Below are 7,637 nucleotides of genomic sequence, written 5' to 3'. Positions count from 1 at the left end.
AAATTCGTGGAATAGGCTAAGTTTTGTTACGTTAACCAACTAACAATAATAATGAAATACTCACTACAAAGTCTATTACCAAAGAACACAGTGGTACTTGTGTACTTATCGATGTAGTGGCAATTTTAAAAGAATCAAGTCTTGTTTTAATGTTTTGTTCTATGTATAGTCAGACAGAACCGTAAAAGCACCTGAGCTCAGTAGGAAGAGTTAGACTTTCGTAAAAAATAACGGTGTTTTAGAACACTGAAATTGCATCCGAATGGATTAATGCATTACCTTGTTTGAATGGTGAGTGAGCCTATAATAAGACCTATAATTTGTTTTGAGAGTAGTATAGCACTTTTACCCAATCTTTGAAGTGTTATCTTAGATTATCTTAGTCAGGGCTGTCTGACTACAAGTTCATTGCAAACAGCTTTGAAGATCTCATTTTATAGAAAATCACTAACAAGATCAGTGTTTGAATTGAAAAAAATATTGAAGCCTACAAAATGAGAACCCAAGTCTTCCTTGCTATTAATTCGTAGTCTGAGTGAGCTATTACTCATTGAATGAAATACAGTTTTCTATAACCATGTAAAATATAAATACAGTAGATATAATATAGCAATATGACCCCACTTTCGGCGTTTCTGGACCTAGGACTTTTGAATTTTTTTGGTGAAAAAACACCCCAAATAGGTATAATATGATGGTTTTACCCCATTTTTGGCGTTTTAGAGGCTATATGGGGGCATTTTTTGGTTAAAAAATGTTATTAATACTGAAAAAACAAGCCTGGAAATGAAGAGCTTTTTTTGACCACTTTTTTAAAAACCCGGCTCTCGGCACGTGAACTCGGACGCGCTCCCGACCCATAGGCATACTTCTGATCCCCAGCGATGACAAACTAAAAGTCTTATGAAAAAATGTTTGAAACAAAAATTGAGGAACATCTAATCATCTATACTTCTTCCACTGAAAGTTTTTCTCTGACTGAAAAATAAAAAAAATCCTCGCTTACTTACTTTTTCATGTTTGCTTTGAGTAACCTTTTTATATTTTCCTTAATTAATAATTATACAGTGGCACAAATTAAATTATATTTATATCGTATTAAACAGTAGTTTATGTAGAATTTTAATATATAAATTTCATGCTATAAATATTTTTTTAGAAGCTAGACAAACATGTAAGTGATAGGAGGCGCATCACTTTGAACACCGTCACGCCCCTGACAGTGCCGTGCTGGTAATACCTAGAGTTTGAAACTATTGCTATTGTTGAAATTATATTATAACACATTTACATACAAAAGAAACTGGTAAATGGTTTTAAATTGTTTAACTTTTTATGCTGTATTATTATGTTGAAGGCTATTTTGGTTGCTGGAATTTTAGCTGTTTTGTTGTATATCAAGCCTTTTTTTTAGATATAATTATTTTTAAACAATAAATCAGACCTTTATTTACTAATGCTGATATTATATTACAATGCATTGGCATACAAATGAAAATGGTTTGATTTATTTGTACTCATATAAAATAATATAATTCTTTTGAGTTATAGGGACCTCTGGTGATTAAATCATAAATTTAGAACATTTAATAATGGACTTTTAAAATAATGGAATTAAGTATAGACTTATAAAATATTCATGATAACTGTTTAATTTATTTGTACTCATTTAAAATAATGTTAAAATAGTATTTGATTTTTATGTTGTATTATTGTTTTTTGTTGTTTAAAAGTTGGAACTAACATAGTGTACCTAAATTTAACCATTTGTCGTATCTCAAGCAGTTTTTGAGAAATAAGCATTTTAAAACGATAAAGTCACACCAGTAATGCATGGAGTTTGTAACCATTACCAACACTGATATTATGTTATAATACATTGTCATACAAATGGAACCATTTAATTTATTTACCAAATGGTACTTATATAAATTTTAGATTTTTAAATTTTTACCCTGTATTATTGTTTTATATCAAAAGTTGAAATCAATGTAGTGTGCCTAAATGTTTATTTACTGTATCTTAAGCCAATAGATAGAATAGGATAAAGAGGTGTTTTTGGTGTTTTACCTATGAGAATAACATGGGGAGATTTTAAGCCACTTTTTAAAAAATCGTGCTTATTTATACATTTCTATATAAATGTCCAACTCCAAAAATATTTTCAATCCCTATTAATGTCTGTATCATGTGAGATTTGTACCAGTTGGTTTGAAATATTTATAAATATAATGTGTTGCTGGAATCACCTTAAATGGCAAGAAACACATAGTCTTGGGATGTCTGGTAAAATATTGGATTTTTCTAGTTTGGATTAAATATTTGTGAAAAATTGAAAAAATATGTTTTTTACTCAACTATTTTAGCGTCTTAAAACATGTATTACCGAGGAATCAGGCAAATATTTCGTGCCAAAATTATATTTTACCTTACGTGAGAACTTGGAATCATTATTTAAACTCAGTCCTGCTCCACAGTATTATTGCAGGCTTGCTTCTCGTCCCAAGTGGTGAATTGTGTACAGTTTATGTGTGGTGCAAAGACTGGGTTTTCTTTTTAGTTGTGACCAGCTCATTCCTAAGATTAGTAAGGCATGCTAGATGGTATCCACTTTGCCTCTGAACATAAGTAAATTGTAATCTCCAGTTTAGGACTTAAAGTTAATGTCGGATGCGATGCCTCTTTGATCGGAAGTTTGGGTTGTGATTAGCTCAACCCCTATCACTAATATCAGCATAGATCCATTGAACTATTATGTGTTATTGTACTTTGTGCTGATTAATATGTGTTTGGTAAATTAGCATGGCACAACACACAATCCCACATCTTGCTAATCGTAGTTGGTAGTTTAGGTGGTCAAAGTAGAAGTAGGGAGCATTGACTTTCTACAATCAAAATTGGATATTTAGTTAGAGCCTTAGACTGTAATATAAAAATAGATGAAAATGCAAACTCTAAAGGCCCCGACTGTGTTTTATACTTTCGGGCTGGAACAACCTTTACTTGGAATATCGTACATAAATTGTTTGTATACATAAGACTCTTGTAGTGAATGTACTCTTCGATGAAAAGACAAAATAAAGATGAAAACAACTTTATGCAAAGAAGAGAAAGTGATTGTGAAGGGTAGCTACAAACAATCGCATTTTAGTGAGCAATGAAAGTTGCTATAATAATTGGGATTTTTTTGTAAGTTTATATATATATGTATTGTGTTTACAGGAATTAATCATAGTGGGGATGCCATTTACATCGAGACATATCGATTTAGTTAAAGTGATAAAACGAAGACCATAGATAGTGGTGGATAAAGATTTTATTTGTTGAGCAATCGATGTGAGAAGGAGTTTCTTGTTAAACAATAACCTGGAAAACCAATACAACGTAATGCATTGCCATCCCTCATTGGTATTGTACCTTACAAGCTCTGTTGTTCTTTACTCATTTTCAAAAACATAAATTACAAAATAAGCCATTTCTTTGTTTATTTTCAATTATTAACTGGAAACTATAGATCTATATTATTGTATGAACATAATTTCTGTATTTCATATATGTAAAAGCAATGAGACCATGCTAAATTACAGGATTCAATAAAAAAGGAAGCTGATATTGTGCTATATACCTGAGGGTGTAAATATAGAGGTGGGTATTTCTATAGAGACCTAATGATGAATTAGAATGTGAAAGTTCTATGGTAGAAATATCAATTATGCAAGAGTGATCATCAGAGGTAACATGGTCATCAGGGAATTCATAGAGAGGGGTCAGTCAGGTTGAACTAGTATATTGCAGTGATTCATCCAATATAGAAACAATAGTTACAAATAACCAGAACCAATCACTGAATATTGTAGTTAGTTTTCCTATCCTACTGTTAAAATATGAACCTCATTTTAATATGAGTTGGTAAGTTCATGCCCGGTAACATGAATGTAATAATGGTTCTAAATGTATTTATCTTATTTTATGGTAGATTTCACTGTGTGTGCTTACTCTATGGTAAAATTCTTTGAGATCATTTAATATTTAACACACTAAGATTAGTGAATAAATCATCAAAGTACAATATAAATATGCTGGGTGAAACGTATTAAAACTTGCTTCCAGTTTATCTATTAAAGGATTGTCAAACGTCTCGGTTTTGCTAACTATGACCTGGTGTCCTGAAAAGGGCTCTTAAGACTATAAGATGACAATACATAAAGTTTGGACTATTGACTGTGATGTGAATTTATGCATACTTTGTCATACAAATTTTACACTATAGTATTTTTACAAGTTCTGACTGTGACTGTGATGTGAATTTGTGTGTATTTCATCACATAAATTTCACATTATTTTCACTCATTTCACACCACTATTATGATGTGTTGTGCCTGCATGAGTGTGTTGAGCCATGAATATCATAGACCACCAAGCTATAAGGACGTATGCTAGAACTGATCTAACCTCTACCAAACCCTGAATACGAGCCTGAAGGCACAAAACTTCGGACCAAGGATCAATTGTAAATAGACAAACCTGCATGATAGGATATAGAACACTGAAAAATGCAAATGCTAGAAACTTTAGTCTTTTACTTATTTACCCTTACCTTCCTCTGTTTTGGAGGAAACTGCCTTACAACCAACATTATGAAGATTGCATTAATACTCATGATCTTGGTCATTATAAAATTTATCAAACATAAATCCGTATTTGCCATTATTCATAGACCTTTCCTGGTCTATTATGAAAAAGCTATCCAACACTGGTGGTAAAGACTTTTATATTGATGAAATGAAAAGTCATTATTAATATGATTGTTAAATATAAGGTTTAAAATTTATATTGCCTTGTTTGGATAATATTAGTAAATGTACGTTCTCGCATAAATGTTTGTGTACTTTCTAAGTAAAAGCAGTTAATATTTTTATGTTGACCCATTGAGAGAAATTGTATACTATTTGTACTATAAAATGTCTATTCATGCATATCAGTCCAGTAAAAGTTCTGTTATAATCCAGTCATAGGTCAGTCTCAATTGCATCCATAGTTTCTCAGTCAACGTGTCAGTCATTTGGTTACAGTCTGTTTTCTAACTCTTCATTAACCGATGTTATATAACATTTTTTATTTGAAACACAATATTCTATAAAATTTTCATTGGCCAGTTTTTGTTGATTATTATAAATTGTACATGATATACAAACACATACGTTGTCATCAGTCAGGCGTCCAAACAATTAAAAAATATCGTTGAGAAGAAATCGGTTGTTGTATTTAACAACATAAAGGTCGATTCACAAACGGTATGTAATAGTTTAATCACGTCACAGTGTATACAGCAACTGACTGTGACTGTGATGTGAATTTGATTAGTTGTGTGTAATGTGTGAAAATAGTGTGAAATTTTTGAAATTGCTTCCAGTTTATATGTTGTCATTAAGCAAGCGTTTAAAAATCCAACAATATCGTTGAGAAGAAACCAGCTGTTGTAATTTACGACACAAAAGGTCGATTCACACACGACAAGTCACAGTTCAATCACATCAGTCACGACACAGTGTATACAACAACTGACTGTGACTGTGATGTGAATTTGTGTGTACTTCGTCACACAAATTTACAACAACTGACTGTGACTGTAATGTGAATTTGTGTGTACTTCGTCACACAAATTTTACACAAATTTCACACATATTTCACACATTTCACACAACTATCATGATATTTGTGTGAAATGTGTGAAATATGTGTGAAATTTGTGTAAAATTTGTGTGACGAAGTACACACAAATTCACATTACAGTCACAGTCAGTTGTTGTAAATTTGTGTGACGAAGTACACACAAATTCACATCACAGTCACAGTCAGTTGTTGTATACACTGTGTCGTGACTGATGTGATTGAACTGTGACTTGTCGTGTGTGAATCGACCTTTTGTGTCGTAAATTACAACAGCTGGTTTCTTCTCAACGATATTGTTGGATTTTTAAACGCTTGCTTAATGACAACATATAAACTGGAAGCAATTTCAAAAATTTCACACTATTTTCACACATTACACACAACTAATCAAATTCACATCACAGTCACAGTCAGTTGCTGTATACACTGTGACGTGATTAAACTATTACATACCGTTTGTGAATCGACCTTTATGTTGTTAAATACAACAACCGATTTCTTCTCAACGATATTTTTTAATTGTTTGGACGCCTGACTGATGACAACGTATGTGTTTGTATATCATGTACAATTTATAATAATCAACAAAAACTGGCCAATGAAAATTTTATAGAATATTGTGTTTCAAATAAAAAATGTTATATAACATCGGTTAATGAAGAGTTAGAAAACAGACTGTAACCAAATGACTGACACGTTGACTGAGAAACTATGGATGCAATTGAGACTGACCTATGACTGGATTATAACAGAACTTTTACTGGACTGATATGCATGAATAGACATTTTATAGTACAAATAGTATACAATTTCTCTCAATGGGTCAACATAAAAATATTAACTGCTTTTACTTAGAAAGTACACAAACATTTATGCGAGAACGTACATTTACTAATATTATCCAAACAAGGCAATATAAATTTTAAACCTTATATTTAACAATCATATTAATAATGACTTTTCATTTCATCAATATAAAAGTCTTTACCACCAGTGTTGGATAGCTTTTTCATAATAGACCAGGAAAGGTCTATGAATAATGGCAAATACGGATTTATGTTTGATAAATTTTATAATGACCAAGATCATGAGTATTAATGCAATCTTCATAATGTTGGTTGTAAGGCAGTTTCCTCCAAAACAGAGGAAGGTAAGGGTAAATAAGTAAAAGACTAAAGTTTCTAGCATTTGCATTTTTCAGTGTTCTATATCCTATCATGCAGGTTTGTCTATTTACAATTGATCCTTGGTCCGAAGTTTTGTGCCTTCAGGCTCGTATTCAGGGTTTGGTAGAGGTTAGATCAGTTCTAGCATACGTCCTTATAGCTTGGTGGTCTATGATATTCATGGCTCAACACACTCATGCAGGCACAACACATCATAATAGTGGTGTGAAATGAGTGAAAATAATGTGAAATTTATGTGATGAAATACACACAAATTCACATCACAGTCACAGTCAGAACTTGTAAAAATACTATAGTGTAAAATTTGTATGACAAAGTATGCATAAATTCACATCACAGTCAATAGTCCAAACTTTATGTATTGTCATCTTATAGTCTTAAGAGCCCTTTTCAGGACACCAGGTCATAGTTAGCAAAACCGAGACGTTTGACAATCCTTTAATAGATAAACTGGAAGCAAGTTTTAATACGTTTCACCCAGCATATTTATATTGTACTTTGATGATTTATTCACTAATCTTAGTGTGTTAAATATTAAATGATCTCAAAGAATTTTACCATAGAGTAAGCACACACAGTGAAATCTACCATAAAATAAGATAAATACATTTAGAACCATTATTACATTCATGTTACCGGGCATGAACTTACCAACTCATATTAAAATGAGGTTCATATTTTAACAGTAGGATAGGAAAACTAACTACAATATTCAGTGATTGGTTCTGGTTATTTGTAACTATTGTTTCTATATTGGATGAATCACTGCAATATACT

The sequence above is a fragment of the Macrosteles quadrilineatus genome, unplaced genomic scaffold (assembly GCF_028750875.1).
Source record: "Macrosteles quadrilineatus isolate MER2022 unplaced genomic scaffold, UCM_ALF_1.0 Scaffold_14__1_contigs__length_3811126, whole genome shotgun sequence".
Taxonomy (NCBI): domain Eukaryota; kingdom Metazoa; phylum Arthropoda; class Insecta; order Hemiptera; family Cicadellidae; genus Macrosteles; species Macrosteles quadrilineatus.
The sequence above is the reverse complement of the archived record's forward strand: the minus strand, read 5'-3'. Positions refer to the sequence as shown.